Raw genomic sequence first — 19,742 nt, 5'->3', positions numbered from 1 at the left:
AATGTTCATTCCCATGCAAATTTGCAGCAGATATATTTTCTGTATCCAAACTACAGTCATATGAACATTTTTGGACCTTGATGTAAGTGCAAAGGAAAATTCAGCATTTCAAAAGCTATTTAACTGTGCAATTAATGAGCTTCCATCTAACCTTTAACTGGAAGTGATTAGTCTGCAACCTAATTTTATGCTAAGACAAAAATCAAGAGAAAAATCTAATGGAATTCTATAAATGCCTTTCCAGTAATTAGTATGCTTAAGTAAAATAATTTGCCTTTGGATTAATATCAATATTTGGTAATACCTATCTCTAAAAACACATTTTCTAGTTGAAATATGTAAAATCTCATTACACATCAGCATTAACAGATAAACATTTGCAGTAAATATTGATGGTAGAGAACACTATGAATCCCAATTAAGTGAAATGTTATTTGCATAAAAAGAATTACATTCTTCTCTTTGGTATACTATATTATAAAAAAATTGTACTCAACTGTCATTATATATTAAATTCTGTCAAAAATTGTGAAAACTTTTCTTCATTTTTATATAAATACTTCCATAATATCCTCAATTTTGCCTATTGGTTCATAAATCCTAAAATACTTACTATGCAGCCATTTACAGAAAAAAGTATGCTGACCCTTGCTTTAAGCCACTGAGATTTTGGAGTTCTTTTATTACTGCAGCATAATCTAGTTACATCCTAACTAGAGTACAAAAGAGATATAGAAGAGATGAGAGATGATACAGGAGAAAAAATATACATGAATTAAAAGTCTCATTAAATATATGGGGTATAAGGAAAGTGTTACAGTCTAAGAGATGAGTAGGAGGAGGTTGATATCATGAAAAGGAATATCACAATTTGGTGTAATGTTATTTTCCATTCAATTTTGGAAACGTTAACATTAAGGTGTTGATAGGGTAACCAAATGAAAGACTCTCACACGTACAAAAAATACTGGAACTATGTGTAGTGAGAATTTTTTTTAATTGCAAACACTGCTACCACTTTTATAAGTTAAAATAAAGTAGATTTACAATAAAAAAGCATACTTCTGAAGACTTTCAGAAGTATATTTTTATGTGAAGCAGTTGGTCTGAAAGTAAATTAGAGAAACAAAACCGAAAAATACTTTAGGCAAAGGATTATAATTAAATCTAGAAAATCTTAGGTGAATGATATCAAAAATAGCATCCACTATGCAATAAGTTTCTTGAAGGAAGAATCTAAATTCAATTTACATTATGTCCTCCACAACCCATGTTCACAGTAGGCATCTAGTATTTGTTGATTGAATGAATTAAGAATAAACAAAGGCAATTAATAAGTTTACTCCTCCAAACTTAAATTAATGACCTTCAGGAAGTTAGAAATCCAGATATAAGAGTACTTTAAACAGGCCATGCAGAACTATTATATAAGCAATTATTTCATTTCTTGCAAAAAAGTCTTAATGAAAAGGATTAAGGATGAGGAATTTTTAAAATATAATATTTTCATTGACCTAGGCAGGAAAATATGGATTGAATAGACTAAGGGCCATGATACATACAGTGATTAATGAAATTTCAAAAAATCCACTCTCTAAAATATTTGTCCTAGTGGTTTGCCTGAGAATTTCTTTCTTCAGAGTAATTCCTTTGTGTTAGATTCCTGTTATAGAAGTCTATTAAATTATTTCAGGTTAGCCCTTATCATTTTTGGAATTCAAATATAGAGCCCCAAGTTGACGGGCCACACATTTTTAAAAATTGAGGTGGGAAGAGATATGTTAAGGGACAGGTTGTAGGAAATAAATATGGGTCTTGTCTTCTATACAGAGCATGCTTAGGTGATGTTCTTCCTTGCAAAACTGTGTAATCAGGACAGTACCTGAGGGCAGTAGTAATGTGAAAAGGTTTGCAATAACGTAGAGAGTAGAAGGAAGAAACTGATGACAAACCACCTACGCGGTGATAGAAAAGAGCGCTGGATTATGAGTTGTAGTTAAAAGACCTGGTTTCTGCCATTCTGCAACTTAAATCTTTCAAACCTTAAATAACTTCACCTTACTGAGATGCAATCTCATCTGAGAAATAAGCAATTCTTAGGTCCCTTCTAGCCTTGTATGTACTTCTACTTCACGATCTTCCCTCAAGCCTTCACTATTGATAATGATATTTTAGTTTCCAAATAAGCAAACTGAGAGGCATGACAGTAAGAGGTGATCCATAATTAACTGTGAAAGTAAAATTAGAAATGGAAAGAGCTCTAAACTCTTTCTTATTCCCATTCAATTATTAAATCCAGTACAGACATGAAGACTTACCAGGCTAAATCATATTTCCCATTATTACTGAATCTCTTATCTGTTTCTAGCTTTTTGACCTAGAACACTATAGACCATGATAAATTGGGTTGGTGAGGTTCAATTACCAACAGGTCTAGGGTATGCTTCTGCTGTTAATACTGATGGAAGCAGAGGAGAGGGAATAGCTCAGTGGTAGAGTGCATGTTTAGCATGCACAAGGTCCTGGGTTCAATTTAAAAAAAAATACTGATGGAAGCAAAGTTTCTATAGTCCATTAGGCTTACAGTGTTCAAAAAAGATGTAGGAACCAGTTCAGAAGTTTCAGATATTATTAACAGAATCAGATGTTCTCCTTAAAATGAAGGGCAACTTTCAATTTCTATACTCATCAGGTATTTCTACAATTCTAATTTGTTTTCTGATTTATCAGGTGTATTTTTATTTCTGATGTTTACTTATGCAGATATACCTTATATAGAGAAAAATCATCAATAGTAAAGTAAAACAAATGTTGTACCACGGGTTCAACTGTAACTGGACCTAGTCACTTGGTCTTCCCTTAAAATAATTTTTGTCCAAGAATAAAGATAAACTACTTCATGCTCCTATAGGCCCTGACCCAAGTCTCCTTGGCTTAACTTGGGACACTGTCCAAAAACCCAAGGCATGGTAAACCCAGGTTTGGAAGAAGAAAAGAAAGCATCCTTATTTAAACTGAACACAAATCTTCCACGATATGAGCAAAGAAGAACAAGAATATGGCAGGAAAATGTACATATATCTTAGGTCATTTTCATTCTGGGTCCCTCTCTGTTTGATATACAATCACACAAATGAACCTGAAGAATATTGTGCTTTATTTCAACAAAGGATCCAATTCTGCTCTCCCTCCTCTTTTCTGATAAAAGGTTACTTCAACAGTATTATGCTAATGTATATTTGTGAAGGATAATGACACTGATTTCTAGCTCATGATTCTATCAGTTAAATGGAATTGCTGAAGTCAAAGATTTCTGAGGAGTTGGGGTTCTAGAGAAGGGTTAATGGACTGTTTCAGAGGCCATATCTGCTATAAAGAAATACATTTCATATTCAGACTTTACATAAAAGTTTTACCATGGATGGCTCATTTTGGTAGATGCTAAGTAAAGTTGTTAGTCCCTGAGAACAAAACTGTGTTCGCTGGTAGCCACTCAATAGCAGTCATGAAAACATGATTCTCAGAGCTCCTACTATAAGGAGCATAACTGACAAAGAGCCTCAGCTGCTACACTCTGAAATCTATCATCTTGTTAAAGTTGAGGTCATTCTTCTCATGCCAGCCAATGACTGAACATGACAGGGATGCTAGTGCAGTTCCATTTGTAGAAGAAGATCTCTCACAGGTGACTGGCTTGCAGACTCCCCATTGACCACATTTTTTTATTGGTAAAATATCTGTGTATAATTTTGTCAACTTATTACATGAGTAAATTCATGCAACCAATACCACAAAATCAAGATACAGAGCTATTATATCACCACAAAGATCTCCCATGTGCTATCTCTTATCAGTTACACCTCCACCATCTCTGACTCCAGACAACAATTAATCTCTTTTCCAACTTATAATTTTGTACTTTATAAAAAACACCTTTATTGTGGTATGGCTGCTGTATAATAAACTACACATATTTCAAATGTACAATTTGATGAATTTTAGTACATCTATAGACTAATGAAACCACTACCACAATCAAGATAGCTAACATTTCCATCACTCCCTAAGAGGTGCAATTTTCAGATTCCCAGTTTATCCCTTCCCACCCCATTTACCCACTGGTAACCATAAGTTTGTTCTCTATGTCTGTGAGTCTGTTTCTGTTTTGTAGATAAGTTCATTTGGGTCCTTTTTTTAAAAAATTTCACATATAAGTGATATCACATGGCATTTTTCTCTCTCTTTATGGCTTACTTCATTCTGGAGATCATCATTCTAAGTGAAGTAAGCCAGAAAGCGAAAGAAAAAACCCCATTGACATTGACAAAACCTTTGATGTCTGTACTTTAGTCTTAGACATTTCAACATACTTTCCTTCCTTCCTTTCTACCTTTTTTCTTTCCTTCCTTCCTTCCTTTCTTCCTTTCTTCTTCCCTCCCCTCCTCTGATACTCATAGGATCCAGAATAAAACATGATCTATTCCTATTTCCCTCCTCCTTTTACCATTTCACAATTCTCTATAGTAGACCATATATCACATTCATGGCATCTTTTTCCCATCACACTCTGAGTACTGTACAAATATTATTTCATTAATGTTTAAACACATACTTAAATTTCTGTTCTTCTTATAGTTACTAGCACCAAGAGTTTTGTAAAATCCCTCAAACTCAGCTGAAGGTATTCTGATTTTCATTAAAAAAAATAACCCACCTACAGACCGTGGCTGTGCCATGTGGCACCTACTGTCTGTCCACTGAAACCCTCAAGTAAATAGCATAGAACAGGTGACATACCTAAATCAGTACATGAAAACAAACATCCTGATGGACTGATACAATTACTACCCAACATGTAGTCATATACAAATATCATAATTAATTGTGTCTTTACCTTCTTTTTCCCCAAGTGCCTAGAATATCAGTAAATTCCTTTGGATATACTTTTCATGCCTCAAAATTCCTGAAAGCAGGAATTGTGATGAATCTATATTCATAATACCTAAAATGGGCATATAGGTGCATGGTGCATTCAAGGTGCACATGTATTTACTTATTGATTGATTGGTTGATTGATTTAAGCAGTTACAAAGTCTCATAATTAATAAAGTTTAGAGCAGAAATTAATGAAATAATGGAAGGTGGCCAAGGTGGCAGAGTAGGAAGACCCTGAACTCACCTCCTTCCCTGGATAAAGCAGTTACAAGTACTTACAGAGCAACTATTTATAATAATGACCTGCAGGCTAGTAGAAAAGGTTTTCTACAGTGAAAGACATAAAGAAGGGACTACAATGAGACAGATAGGAGGGCAGAAATGCAGTACAGTTAGGACCCACACTCGTGAATTGGTGACCCACAAATGAAAAATAGCACAGTAGAAGAAGTCCTACCCAAGAAGAGAGAGGTCTGAGCCCCATATCAAGCACCCCAGCCCAGGAATCCTGCACCAAGAAGACAAGTCCCCAGAACATGCGGCTTTGAAAACCAGTGGGGCTTAAGTTTCAAGGGGATACAGGAAACAGAGAGTCCACTCTGAAAGTACATATGCAAAATCTCACAAACTCCAGGTTCCAATTCAGAGACAGTAGTTTGAAAAAAGCCTCAGCCATACCAACTTGCTGATCTTGGGGAGCCTCTTGGAGGGACATGAGGCAATTGAGAGTGTCCCCAGGGACTGGGACACTAGTAATAGCCTTTTTTGGGAATTCACTATACCATGAAAACACCACTGGAAAGCTCCATCTTGGACTCCTCCCTCTAGGCTATTAGTGCCAAGGAAAAGGCCCTAAGCCTCCCCCCACACTCAGGCCACACAGAAATAGCAGCATGTGGAAAAAACCCTGACCGTACAACATGTATGAACTTTGAAAACATTATCTTAACTGAAAATAGCCAGTCACAAAAGGCCAAATATTGTATCATTTCATTTATGTGAAATCTGCACAATAGGAAAATTTATAGAGACAAAAAGTAGTTTAGCAGTTGCTTAGGGCTAGGGTGTCATGACGGTAGTGGTTGTTGGGGAGATGGGGAGTGACATAACAGGGATCAGGTATTTTGAGGGGTGGTAAAAATGTTCTAAAAACAATTGCAATGGTTACAGAACTTTGAACCTACTAAAAGGCATTTAATTTTTCTATTTAGGTTGGTAAATTTTATTGTATGTACATTATATCTAATTAAAGCTTTTAAAAAATAATGTCCCATATTAAAAACAATATTAGGAGTTAATTTAAAGTATTATTGGTAAGAGAACCTGATTCTCCATCATTAGGCAATGCTGAACAATGCTACTATGTAATAAAAATTACTTTAAAAACACTCAAAAAATTTTAAAGTTCTTTCCTGCCGTCCAATACAATGAAAAGAAAACTTAGTCTGCTTATTTTAATTGAAGAATGAAATTCAACACCCATTTATGATCAAAACTCTCACCAAAGTGGGTATAGAGGGAACATATCTCAACATCATAAAAGCTATATATGACAAACCTACAGCCAGCATATTACTCAATGGTGAAAAACTCAAAAGTTTCCCACTAAAATCTGGGACAAGACAAGGATGCCCACTATCACCACTCCTATTCAGCATAGTCTTGGAAGTCCTAGCCACAGCAGTCAGGCAAGAGAGAGAAATAAAAGGGATCCAAACTGGAAAAGAAGTGGTAAAAGTGTCACTATATGCCGATGACATGTTACTATATATAGAAAACCCTAAAAGGTCCACACGAAAACTACTAGAGCTGATTGAAGAATTCAGCAAGGTAGCAGGTTACACGATTAAGATTCAAAAATCAGTTGCATTTCTTTACACTAATGATGAATCAACAGAAAAAGAAAGTAAAGAAACAATCCCCTTTAAAATGGCATCCAAAGTAATAAAATACCTAGGAATAAATCTAACCAAGAAGGTGAAAGAATTACACACAGAAAATTATAAACCATTGATGAAGGAAATTAAAGAAGACTTTAAAAAATGTAAAGATATCCCATGCTCTTGGAGTGGAAGAATCAATATTGTTAAAATGGTCACACTGCCCAAGGCAATCTACAGATTTAATGCAATCCCTATCCAATTACCCAGGACATATTTCACAGAACTAGAACAAATCATAATAAAATTTATATGGAACCATCAAAGACCTAGAATTGCCAAAGCATTACTGAGGAGAAAGAAAGAGGCTGGAGGAATAACTCTCCCAGACTTCAGACAATACTATAGAGCTTAAGTCATCAAGACAGCATGGTATTGGTACAAAAACAGACATATAGACCAATGGAACAGAATAGAGAGCCCAGAAATCAACCCACAAACTTTTGGTCAACTAATCTTTGACAAAGGAGGCAAGAATATACAATGGAATAAAGACAGTCTCTTCAGAAAATGGTGTTGGGAAAACTGGACAGCAGCGTGTAAAACAATGAAGCTAGAACACTCCCTTACACCATACACAAAAATCAAATCAAGATGGATCAAAGAGTTAAACATAAGACAAGATACAATAAACCTCCTAGAGGAAAATAGAGGCAAAACATTATCTGACATACATCTCAAAAATTTTCTCCTAGAAGAAATAAAAGCAAGAATAAACAAATGGGACCTAATGAAACTTACAAGCTTCTGCACAGCAAAGGAAAGCAGAAGTAAAACAAAAAGACAACCTACAGAATGGGAGAAAATTTTTGCAAATGAAACCGACAAAGGCTTGATCTCCAGAGTATATAAGCAGCTCATACGACTCAATAAGAAAAAAATAAACAACCCAATCCAAAAATAGGCAGAAGACCTAAACAAGCAATTCTCCAAGGAAGAAATACAAATGACCAATAGGCACATGAAAAAATGCTCATTATCACTAATTATCAGAGAAATGCAAATCAAAACTACAGTGAGGTATCACCTCACACCAGTCAGAATGGCCATCATTCAAAAGTCCACAAATGACAAATGCTGGAGAGGCTGTGGAGAAAAGGGAACCCTCCTTCACTGCTGGTGGGAATGCAGCTTGGTGCAGCCACTGTGGAAAACAGTATGGAGATTCCTCAAAAGACTAGGAATAGACTTGCCATATGACCCAGGAATCCCACTCCTGGGCATATATCCAGAAGGAACCCTACTTCAAAAAGACACCTGCACCCCAATGTTCATAGCAGTACTATTTACAATAGCCAAGACATGGAAACAGCCTAAATGTCCATCAACAGGTGACTGGATAAAGAAGAGGTGGTATATTTATACAATGGAATACTACTCAACCATAAAAACCAACAACATAAGAGCATTTGCAGTAACATGGATGCTCCTGGAGAATGTCATTCTAAGTAAAGTAAGCCAGAAAGGGAAAGAAAAATACCATATGAGATCACGTATATGTGGAATCTAAAAAAAACAAAAAACAAAACAAAACAAAACAAAAACCCAAAGAATAAATACAAAACAGAAATAGATTCACAGGCATAGAATATAAACTTGTTGTTGCCAACGGGGTGGGGGGGAAGAGATAGACTGAGAGTTCAAAATTGTAGAATAGATAAACAAGATTATATTGTATAGCACAGGGAAATATATACAAGATCTTATGGTAGCTCACAGAGAAAAAAATGTGGCAATGAAAATCTATATATTCATGTATAACTGAAAAATTGTGCTCTACACTGGAATTTTACACACCATTGTAAAATGATTATAAATCAATAAAAAGTGTTAAAAAATTGAAGAATGAGATGTAAAAGTTAACATTGGAATATAATATGATTCATTTAGTATGACAAATATTTGTCACACAGAGATTAAAATGATTACCCCAAAATAGCTATTTATAACTTACTCTTTTCTGCCTCTTCCCTCCCTTCATAAATGAAAGGTGACTTGAAAGCACAATAAATTACAATGCATAAGTATAACAAGACCCAGGTGAACTTAGCTATTTTTATGATAGAAATTATAACATGTAGAACATATTCCATATAACATTCCTTAAGGAATAAAGAGACAAAGCTGTCTGTAAAACTAGCACCACTTCAATTAATTATTCAATGCCATTAATCAGTATTCAGAAGGAAAATCTAAAAATAAATTCAAAAGTTTTAGGGAAAAATCAGTACTTTTGTTTTTGTGGACACGACTGATCTTTAAAAATTAGACTCCTCTCTATGAAAAAGAAATGTCTTCTGGTATACCTCCTAGGTGAAAGGTTCCTATGAATTACATATATATTTTAAAAAATAACATGACTATGAGATTATGAGTAAGCTTTAGACAACATAATCAAATATTTCCATGAATATTTAAGGAAAAAACTTTCATTCAAAATCAAGGCCAAAAATAATGTTTAAGTAAATTTTTTAAATTGCATAACATGAAATCCAGGCAAAATCAGGGACCAGAGTTCCCAAAAAACATGTAACTCACTCACGAGATACTCAGAGGCAATGCCCTATCCTAGAAAATGAACACTGATATTGGGATTTCATGTACTCTGGCAAGCTAGTAATGAAATGAATCTCTTTACAGGGGTGTTCTTCATAGGGATAATATAAAGATAAGTTACATCCGAAAGGGGATATGGAGTATTCTGAGGAACACACATGCAAACTAAGAGCTTTATTAAAATATAGGCTACATGTAGAATAGTACACAAATCTTAATTATACTGATAAATGAATTATCACAAAGTGAGAACACACATATAACCATCACTCAAATCAAGAAACAGAAAATAGTTTGCACTGTAAGAACACTTATGCCCTTGCCAGTCACTACCACCCTTCCTACCCCAAAAGTAATCACTATTCTGACTTCTAACACCATAGATTAGATTTGTTGTTTTGAACTTGATATAACTGAAATAATCCAGTATATGTTCATCTGTGTCTAGCTTCTGTCATTCCATAATTTGTTTTTAAGATTTTATAACTTGTCATTTCTCATTGCTATCTAGTATTACATTGTATGATGATACTACAATTTATTTATCCATGCTACTGCTGAGGTACATTTGGATTGTCTCCAGTTTGGGTCTATAATGAATAATCTTGCTGTGAATGTAAATTTTGTTGTCCAAATGTATGTTTATGTTGGGTATGTTCGTAGAATGAAATACTGTATCATATAATGTGTATTTTCACATTTAATAGATACTGTGAAACTGTTTTCCCATGTGGTTATACAAATTATATGGCTTCAAACAGTATATGAGAACTTTTTGCTCCACATCCCCCATAGGACTTAGTATTGTCATTCTTTGTAACTTCAGCCTTTCCTCTGCTTGGTGACATTCACATGGCTTTGATTTGCAGTTTCCCTGATGATGAGTAATACTAAAGACCTTTACACATATTTTTTGGCTATTTCAATATATTCTTTCCTGAAATGCGTGTTCAGGTCTTTTCCTATCTTCTCATTAAATTGTCTTTTTCTTATTGCTTTGTAAGAATTCTTTGTATATTCAAGTTTTAAATCCTTTCTTGTTTATATCTCTTTAAAATACTACCTCAAATTTTTTAGTCAGTGTTTTCACTCTCTCAATATGTTTTATGGACAGAAGTTCTGTTTACCAACAGAACATAAGTAAATTTATCAATTATTTCTTCTATAATTAGTACTTTTGTGTATTGTTTAAGAGTTATTAAACTACTGTAATATTTTACTGTTGACATTAGATTTGAAATCCACCCAATACTGATTTTTCACTGTGGTGTGAGGTAGAAATCAAGGGACCATTCTCACCCAACTGCTCCTAGCTGCCGTTTAGTGTCCATATAAATGTCAGGTGTTTCTAAATCCTCTATTTAGCTTCATTGGTCTATGTGTCTGTCTTTTGCCAATATGGAACTGTCTTAATGTAGATTTATAGTAAGCCTTGATATGCAGTAGTGTAAGTTCACCAACTTCTTCTTCAACATTAACTTAGCTATTCTTGATTTCTTGAGCTTCTATACAAATTTTAGAATCAGCTTGTCAATCTACACAGAAAAATCCTGTTGGCATTTTGATTTGAGCTGCATTTAATCTATAGACCACTCTAAGGAAAACTAACATCTTTAAAATATTTAATCTTCTGATCCATGAAAATAAGATATTTTTTCATTCACTAAGGCCTTCTCTAGTTTCCATCAGAATATTTTATATATTTTTCAGTAAGGATACCTTTCATATATTTTGTACATTTTTCCCTAGGTATTTCATGCTTTGTATGCTGATGAAAATGGCATATTGTGATTTTTATTCTATTCTCTATTTAAAAGAAGTGAAAATGATTTTAGTATTTTGACTTTGTGTACAGTAATCTTGCTGAATTCACTGTTCAATTCTAACATTTAGCCTGCAGAATAATTTGAATTTTCCAAGTACACAATTCTGTCATGTAAGAACATGACAGATTCATTTCTTCCTTTCCCACACTTACACATTTCCTTTCCTTTTCTAGTCCTACTGCATATTCTTGGCCCATAAATACAAATGTGGAATGGAAGTAATAATAGTAGACATACTTGTATTATCCCTCATTTCATGGAAGAAGGTTTACAATATTTTGTCATTAAGCATGACTTTTGCTGTACTTTATTTATAGAACATCTATCAAATAAAGGAAACTGCCATCTATTCTTATTTTGCTAAGATGAATAGATGATGGATTTACTCAATGCTTTCTCTACATCTTTTCAGATGGCTATATAATATTTCACCATTTTTCTTTTACTCTGGTTAATTCTAATGATTGTTTTTTAAATGTTAAACTGATTTTGCATTCCTGGAATAATGCTAATATGTCAGTGATATATTACAATCTTTATATATCATGGATTCAATTTGATATTTTTGAGTTATTTTTTGTTTATGGGAGCAATTGATTTATAAATTTCCTTTCTTGTGCTGTCCTTATAAAATCTGATAACAAGGTTACAATGCCCTCATAACATTAGTTGGAAAGTGCTCTCCCTTTTTTTGTTATCTGGCAGTTTGTACACGGTTAGTGCTATTTCATTCTTAAATGTTTTGAAGAATTCACAGATGAAGTTATCTAGGCAAGAGTGTTCTTTATGGGAAGGTTTATAACTATGGATTAAATTTATTTAATACAATGCTTCCCAAATAAATATATATGAATTATGTGAGGATCTTGTTAAAATTCAGATACTGATTCAGTAGGTTGATATAAGACCTGAGACTGCCTTTCTAACAAGATTCTGGTGATGTCAATATTGCTGTTACAGGGATGACAATTACTAAGATTTTACTGTATATGCCAATTTATATTTTCAAAATTATGTCAATTTTCTTCTTATTTTTTTTAGGAAATTTCCATTTCATGTATGTTGTCAAATTTTAGACAGAAAAGGTATAAAAAGAGTATTATAAGCTACTTTATTTAAGTAGAATCTCTAGTGGTATCCTCTTTTCATTGCTGATGTTTCATTTGTGGGTTTTTAAAAAATGTGGTCAGTTTATCACCTTCATTTTCAAATAATAAAATATGGGGATTTTAATCCTATTTTTTGCTTTCTATTTCATTAACTTCTGCATTTATTTTAATTATGCTTTTCTTTCTATATTTATTTTGGATTCAATTGCTGTTCTTGTGGTACCTTCTTGAGATGAATGCTTCAATTTTCAGCTTTTTCATTTCTATTAAATGCATCAAAAGCTATGAATCCTCCTTAAATACAAGCTAAACTGCATGTCACAAGTTTGTTATATCATATTTTCATTATCATTCATTTCAAAATATTTAAAAATTTTCATTGTGATTTCTTCTTGCCTTCTTTTCCCCCCAGCATTATTATGGTCTAATTGATAAATAAACGTATAATATATTTAAAGCATACACATAATGATTTAATATATGTATATGTTGTGAAAGGATTCCCACAGTTAAGTAAATTAACACATCCATCACTTCATACAGTTACTGGTTTTTGGTGAAAACACTTAAGATCTACTTTTTTATCAAACTTTAATTATGCAATAAGGTATTAGTTTATAATTCTCATTGCCTTAATATCTACTTCATATATATGTATACTATATAATATATTATATGTATATATTATATATTAGTACAACCAAGAACTAGGGTAGGTTTTTTTTAATCTGTATGGCATATATTTTCCCATCCCTTTGTTTCAATATTTCTGGAGCCTTGTATTTATGTGTCCACTTTGTCTTGACCTCTTGGATGCCCTCAAACAGAAGATTTTATTTTATTTTGTCCATATTTTCTAATTTTTCTCAGTGGCATGGTTGGTCTAATAATCTGGATCGACTTTGCTGAAAGCAACACACTAATTTTGCAGCTTTTCATAAGATATAAAATTTCCAGTGATTCTTCCTGCCATAGTAAAACAAGAAATGGTGGGGACTGATCTGAGAAGAGGCCTCTTGAACCAAAAAACCCATCTGCAGATTAATGCATAACCTCAGTGACCTGCATTCTTCCTGGTCTTCTCATTATATTAGTGATGACTGGAAGAAATTTTAGCCAGTCAACAGGCTTGAATGAAGATTTCAATATTTTAAAAGTTATTATATTTAATATTTAGAACAGTGCCTGACAAGTGGTAATTGCTACATAAGTATTAGCTATTATTATTGAGTATTCCCACACATAACCAGTCTTGGAACTGATTTCTGGCAAAACAACTACAATTCACATGGACATGATACATATGTTAATGAATACTGCTTCAGGATTCCTTGGTATGTTTAACCATCATGAAATATTTATTAGACACTTACTATGTACAAAAGGTAGGCTTAAACAATCAAGGCCTCAAGAGAATTAAAATATAACTGTTAAGGGATACTATATATGTTAAAAAATTACTTGTTTAAATATCTCATTATGCTATTAAACTTTGAGGGAAAGAATTCTATCTTATTCTTTTGTATCTCTTCCATGAAGCCTAGTACATGTATCTGAATGTAGCCAAACTTCAAATGACTATGGAATTAAAACAAGCTTACAAAGTATCATATACTAATTTCTAGAGAATAGTAATTACAAAAGAATGGAGTCATCTTGTTTGATTGATGAATGGATGAATGGGTGAATGAAGGTATAAAAAAATAAATGAATAAACTTACTACTCCTTAAAAGAAATGTGTTACTTAAATGAGGAGAAATGTCATGGTAGTAAATTCTAGGTGGAGCTAATATTATAATAAAAAGAATAAAGATTGAATCATATATGAAACATTTAAGGATGAACGAGTAAAATATCTAAATGGTAGTACAGGGGTCACGTACAACAGAATGATAAGACAATAGATGAGTATGGACTAAGGAGGGTTGTGAATGGTAGTTTAACAAGTTTAGACTATGCTCCCAGGATAGTGGTGGGCATTTGAAGGTTTCTGATCAGTTCAATAGTTATTTCAGAATAATGCAGCAATAGTAGTAAATTCTAGTTGAATAGAAAAGACAATTGAGTTGGCAAATCCATTCGGTAGCTATACAAATAGTCTATTTATATATAACAAAATATGGATCTGAAATTCAGGGTTGGCACTGAAAATGTTAAAGAAAAGAAAGGTTGTATAGGCATTATTGAAGATAAATTTATAAAATTTGATGAATAAATGCATATGAAGATATATGGAGAACAGTACAACAAAACCATGTCTTACCTGTTCAGAGAAATGTTTCAGTAATGCAATATGTTTAATGAGATGGGTTTTCAGACTGGAAAACTCTGACATACAATCATATGGAGGCCTGTCAGGGAAAGATGACAAGAGATTCTATATATCTCAGTTTCACTGAATACCACAGTTTTGTACCTTAGGAAGTTGAAAATTATAATCCATAATATATAGAGCTTTGATCACTTTGAACAAGTGCCAATGGTCAGCCACATTCTAGACATCACAAAGTTATATCAAAACAAAAAACCAGAAAGCTTATATGGAAGCTGATCAATGTAATATACCCATGGCCTCAAAAAACTGGTAGGATGATAGGTGCACAATTTAAAGCAGTTTTTCCTGTTTTCCTGTTCATATTATAAATAAGTGGAAAGCAGGGTAGGTAACGTTTTTACTTTTTAAAAAATTCCTTATCCTTGGCTAGCTTACTGTACAAATGATTATATGAAAAAACAAAAAAAGGAGGAAAAAGTATCAAATATTAATTACATAATCCACAAGTAGATTATCTACCCCTTGAAAATAGATTGGTTGTATCTCGTAATTCATTTTATTTACAACAAATGAAAAAGATGTATTTTACTTAGGACACTATAGCCAATTGAAAAGTTTTGGCCTTATTATTTTTGTCAGGCATCTATGGTTCGGGGGACCTGCAATCACAAGTAGTAATCTGAATGAGGTGATGAAACCTACACAGATTTGTTGGAAAATCACTGCATCTATCTTATTATATTCCCAAAATGAAGAACAGTTTTTAGAATGTCATTTGTAAAATAAAATAGCAAGCATTACAGTGCTTAAACCATATTCACTCTTACAAGGGGAATGAAGTTTTAATTTTAAGAATTAGCAAGAAAAAGTAATTTATAATTCCTCAAATTCATAGGAGATTACAATCCCTGGTTTTTACATGAAAGTGCCATTTTCTAGAGGTCTATTTCCAAACCACATAATAACATGGGCAATGATTCAAATCTCATCCTATAATTTAGTTTATAAAATTCTTACAATTCAGTTTATAAAGTAGCTGTCAGATCCATAGGACAATCTCCTGTAACTATGTCCAAGGTATGAAACGTGAGCAAAATTCACTAGGCAGTTTTTTTCTTATTATTTATTTCTGGACCAAAAATAAGATGAGCAAATACATAAGAAAACACTGGGTCATTGTAGAGCTTATCACCTCACCACACCTATCCCTTAATTCTCAATATGAAACATGCTCAATTTATGATTCCTTACAAGTGGAATTTTGGGTAGTTATGCTTTGATAAGCAGTCTTGAGTACTATATTACCCTCCTCAATAAATTTTGTCATAAATTCTGTTTACCTCAAGTAAGCCGCTTAAACTTTTAATGACCAAGGAAATATAAAATAATGAGACAAATCCTTGTCAACAGTTTCTAAGATTTCCATTCATTACCATAAATAAGAACTTTTAATACCTATAACTTCTATAAACTTTAAAATGTTCATTCTATTACTAATAAAGCAGCACTTAAATGTAGCTCTGTCATCTATATCCAAGCTTACAGTGCCGGTAAAGTCAATTTTACGTACACTGTAGTTGAAAAAGTTCAAGTAATGCACAAATAAAGGGTAAAACCTTTTAAAAAAAAATATAACAACAGAAGAGTAAACTGTTCCTGGGAAGAGGTCATATAAGCACCTTTCCCCTATTTTTTCATGATGACATCCTGAATTGAACTCCTGAATTAACTTTCAAATTATCAAAAATACTTATTATCTCTATTACCAAGATGACTCACCCGACTTATATCCTTCTTTCTAATAAAGTCAAAATAAAATTTAGTCCTGAAATCACGTTTGATTAAACCAAGTCAAGCAATAGGTTAAATCATAATTTGAGAAAAATTCAACATTAAAACTAATAATGGAAAATTTACATTTTAACAGGATGTTTCCCATGCTTTGTTTTAAAAACACAGAGATGAGGCCACTTTTAGGATCAACTATAGAAATAATTTTCCCCAATAACACAATTACTTGATTTCAGAGAAAATAACAACTCCTCCAATTGACACTCTAACCAGATATTTGTAAGGGAAATTCAGTTAATCTATAGGAAATGCAATTAGGCTAAGCCCCAACCATTCTTAAAATACATGTTATTCTCTGATCAGAAATGAGGCACATGAGTCCCTGACACAACTTTCAAGACATATAAACTCTCCTAGGAGGTCTTTGGAAAATCAGAAGCAATTAAAGCTAGGAAATTTTAAAGTACAAAAGTGTTTTACAGAAACCATGTCTGGTGCAAAACATATCATTATTTTTTTAATGTTTCATTCATAATATTTTATGTGTTCAAAGATCATATTTAGAATATTCAGTAAGTCTTCAACTTAGAAAGATGGCTATTCGGTATGAATAACTCTTATTTAGTAATCACTAATTCTTAAGCTCTCTGAGAATCTGTTATGTTGTAAACTGAGGTTTAAAATCTTCAAACAGTTAGAAAGAAGATGCTAAGATGATCTACAAATTTGTCCATATTCAAAAGCTGTTACATGAGGTCACCTTGTATAGATACAATTTCTGAAAGAGGAATCTGATTGTCTTTCTCTCAATATGAAATATTGCAGGAGCAATATAAGTCCCCTTTAGTCTTCCCTGGTTCCAGTGATGAAAGTAAAAAAGCCCTCAAATTGGTGTCAGAGGAAATTATGCCAAAAGGTGCTTCTTAATACTCACACTATGATGTGAATTTTGTAATGAGACTACTTTAATAAGAACATTTAATACTGTGAATTATCAACTATCAGTGAAGCATATTATTCATTTTGGGGGTCCTTTTCTCTCCACTACTCAGTCCTGTAGTTATTTTGGCATATGTCTATTATTCTTTTCCCTATTCTCCTTACGTTGAGTCCATTCCAAGGATCCTTATTATTTTCTTTGTTTTAGCTTGTCACCAGATAGATGTTTGTAAGGTGCTCAGTAGAGAGGAAGTAGAGGAACTGATGAATTTCCTAAATTTCCTCTAACATTAAATTTGAAATTTTTTTAACAAGTGTGTAAGTGACTTCATCCATTTTTATGTGAACAAAATGGGTTTGTCAATCAAGTAACAATTGCAATGAAAAGAAACGATAAAGAATCAGTAAGAGGGCAGTTAACAAATATGAAAGAGAAAAGTATCATGACTTCTTTTTATACTTCTCCTATTGAGCATAAAAGCATACTTCTCTCTCTCACTATTTAACTCATCTATCTTTGGGATGTAATACTTTATCTTAGCAGAAGCAAAGGCCCAGAAATAAATGCACATATAATGCTTCATTTGTGGGTAGAATATAGAGTTGACTATAGTCTTCGATCAAAACAATAATTAGAAAACTGAAATATTAATGTTACCTAAATATTATTATCAAAACAAGATTAGAAATCATTAGCCTTAGATTTCTATAGCCTTCTCTTAGCAATACAGAGTTTTAAAAACAGCACTGTCTCTTGTTTATGAATATTTTATATATATAGTGAGAGAGAGAGAGAACTATTTTGTTGCTATAAAGAGTCCAGATGTGGTAATTTAAAATTTTGGTGTAACTTTTGTGCATCCCTGAAAGACTATAGAAAAACAAGTGTTCTTTCTAATGTAGCAGCAGAGTTTGATCTATAAAGAAAGCCCAAAGTGAATTTTTGGCAAAACATTTTTTCTGAAAAATGATTTTTTCTATAAAAAGTCAGATGATCAAATACTGGTTCATTCAAAGGGAATTATATAATAGTGTTTTTCCCCCTAGGTATATATTAAGAGCATCAATAAATAAATCTGTAAATGTTTTTGAAAGACACTGTGGAAACAAATTCCCATCTATACATAATTTTACTGAAGAGGGAAAAAGAGGTAGAAAATGCAACTATCTTAAAGCTTTACAGATCAATCACATATTAGGAATTACCTTTCCAGAATGTTTAGTATCATCTTGACCATATTAATCAGTTCAAGAGCAGCAGTAAGAATGCTATGAGGTGGTTGTTCATAAGTGCCATGTAGAGTACGCGCCCTTCTTCTTTCCGATATCATGACAAGAACACGGTCAATAGCATGCTCAAGATGTTCACTTTGTTTTCTGAATCTGGTAGGCATCTTTTTGTCATTCTGAAATTAAAGTGGGAGTTTGGGGGGAAGAGATGAGGCAGCACTTATCTAATATACTATAAATATGGAATAGGTTCAAAAGTAGTATCATTTAGCCAAAGTAATATAAGAGGTATGCAAAACTACCATTAGAAAGTTTTCATTCTTTACATATTGTTTCTGGTAATACTTATATCATTCATGGTAGCAGTTATCTACAGGGCATAAAAGGAATAAGATTTATCTATGGAAATATTGAGGGATGTAATTTAAAATGTGACAAAAATTGTTCATAATTAGGACATGTTAATTCTGGTACTGCCTTATTAGTACACCTACATCATTTTCTTTTTAGATTGTAATCTACTGTGGGGAAAACCCATACTACTCTATAATCTGGACAAGATTGGGTAATGATCTAAGAGATTGGAAAGAGAATTCTTACTTTTCATTTTCCACAGAGCCCTGTAAAATATTTATAGTCCTTTCTGAAAACTGGTAAGTTAAATATACAGGAGTTATAAGATGGTTAATTGGGTATTAAAGGTACTACTTCAAGTGATTAGATACTTGTCTCATTGACTTTTTTTAATCTTTGCATGAACGTGTGCACACACACTCCCCTTCATCACACTTTGTCCAGGGCCTCATCAAATGGCTATCAGAAATAACCACAGAGTTGCAATAATGGCCCCATATAGCCTCTTTGGAAGAAGTTACTCTAGCTTTCTGGCTTGATTGTCAGGGAATAATCTGTGACTTACTAAGTAGTGGGGAAATCTAGTAAAAAGGATCAGCCCTTTTAGTCTTTGAAATGCTGAGGTGCAAGGAAATTTTATTAACTTATGTAAGAGATACATTTACAAGTATTTTTGGCCTGGGTCCAATATGATATTATGTGAAATATGCCTTGGGTAATTGGATAGGGATTTCACTAAATCTGTAGACTGCCTTGGGCAGTATGACCATTTTAACAATATTGATT

This window comes from Camelus ferus, chromosome X (genome assembly GCF_009834535.1).
Source record: "Camelus ferus isolate YT-003-E chromosome X, BCGSAC_Cfer_1.0, whole genome shotgun sequence".
Taxonomy (NCBI): Eukaryota; Metazoa; Chordata; class Mammalia; order Artiodactyla; family Camelidae; genus Camelus; species Camelus ferus.
The sequence above is the reverse complement of the archived record's forward strand: the minus strand, read 5'-3'. Positions refer to the sequence as shown.